Source organism: Poecilia formosa, unplaced genomic scaffold, assembly GCF_000485575.1.
Source record: "Poecilia formosa unplaced genomic scaffold, Poecilia_formosa-5.1.2 Scaffold91, whole genome shotgun sequence".
In the NCBI taxonomy this organism is placed as follows: domain Eukaryota; kingdom Metazoa; phylum Chordata; class Actinopteri; order Cyprinodontiformes; family Poeciliidae; genus Poecilia; species Poecilia formosa.
In genome coordinates this window covers 2,218,849-2,220,534 of record NW_006800030.1, presented here as the reverse complement: position 1 = coordinate 2,220,534, position 1,686 = coordinate 2,218,849, and the positions used below count along the sequence as shown (strand labels likewise).

The window sequence follows — 1,686 nt, the reverse complement described above, 5'->3', positions numbered from 1 at the left end:
TGAATTTAATTCATTTATATCATGGATTTTTTTGTTACATATATAATACAAAAAGATGATCAACAGTATTACACTTTTTTTTTTTTTACAACAAACCAACTGTCATAAGTTTTCTTTTACAGAGTAAAGGTTTATTATTGTAATTATATAAATGTGAAGTAATTACTGCTGAATCAGCTATACTGAAAGGGAAAAAAAGTCAACAATCGGTAACTTTTTTGTCAATAGTTCATTCTTTTATACTGTTTGGGGTGTCAATTGAAAATACTTCTCTCATACAACATCCTTCAACATGAAATGTTGAAGATCTTCAACATGAAATGTTGAAGATCTTCAACATAAGAACATCTTCAACATAAGATGTTAACCATAAGATGTTCAAAATCTTATGTTTAACATCCTGCAAAATAATTTTGCAGGATGTTAAATAATTTTGCAGGATTTATGTACATAAATCTTTCAGATCAAGATGTTCAAATTCTTATGGTCAAGATTTTGAACATCTTGACCATAAGATGTTCAAAATCTTATGTTTAACATCCTGCAAAATTATATAAGATGTTCAACATCTCGTGTCAGACAGTATGTCAACATTCACACATACTGTCAACATTCAGTGAAAACATCTACTCACGGCTTCAGCAAGGTATCAACTAATGGAACTTTGATTTAAGGCACCTTTACATCCGCTATACTGAATTTGTTTTTATTATATCTGAGATTGTTTTTTGTGTTGTGTTTGGGTGTATAGGTGTGTGTGTGTGTATGTATTAGAGACAGTTTCTGTGTGACCTTTTTACTTTTTTCTGCTGTTTAAATTGTTTTATAATTCACGAGTCAGAAATGACCCATAAGACAATCCTTGTACTCTAGTGGTGTACATAGGCCTGTCGCGATAAACGATAAATCAATTAATCGTACGATAAATTAAACCTATCTACCTCATTTTAATTATCGGCTTTATCGTCTCTTCCTGCCTTTTTTTCTTTCTCTTGATGACACTGAATGAAAAAAGGCTCAACTGCGGTGCTCTCCACTGACCAGCAAATGAAGATGAAAGAGGAAGCCAGGGATCAGGAATTAGAAAACCTACAGACTTTCTTGTCTCAGAAGAGGCTCTGGCTCCACCAGATCACCAACCAGTTTTTGCTATTTTTCTGTACTCTTTAACCCTTGTGTTTACAAATGGGGTCCAACCGACCCCACACCCATGTCATTTGTATCATTTGCCTCAGTCCTCGTACGTTTGCCTCAGTCCTTGCACGCACAAGGGTTAAAATGCAAATGCTTTCTTTGTTTAATTGCTGTATTGCCCTTTTTTGTAGGTTTCTGTAAAGTGCAGTGGTGAAGTGAATGGAAATGTTGTGTCGTTGATCCTCACTGTTCTTAAGATGGAGAAATGTCAGTTTGTATGCACTGGAATACAGTGACATTGTATCAAACAATACTCTGTCCTTGGTGAAACGTCTTTCACATTTCCTCTAAAGTGTACCTATTGTTTTATTGTGCTGATTTTCATAAGCATGTTGACTGTAAGCTTTGAATGTATTGACAATTCTGCTATAGTATATTGACTCTTGAAAAAATGTGGGTAAGACTTTATTTGATGGGGTGTGCATAAGACTGATATGATACTATCATAAACATGAAATAACACCTGTTAGGAACATACCAACAGTGTCATGA

The 1,686-nt window shown here is 34.2% G+C and overlaps 1 long non-coding RNA gene across 1 annotated transcript in view; it reads left to right on the top strand.

Annotated features, from left to right (window-relative positions):
* Nucleotides 1–475: 475 nt before the first annotated feature.
* LOC107836832 (uncharacterized) overlaps nt 476–1,686 on the top strand; it is a 19,243-nt gene continuing 18,032 nt past the window's right edge. The window contains exon 1 of the long non-coding RNA XR_001662799.1: nt 476–486. This is a non-coding gene — a long non-coding RNA (uncharacterized LOC107836832). The remainder of the gene's footprint in view (nt 487–1,686) is intronic.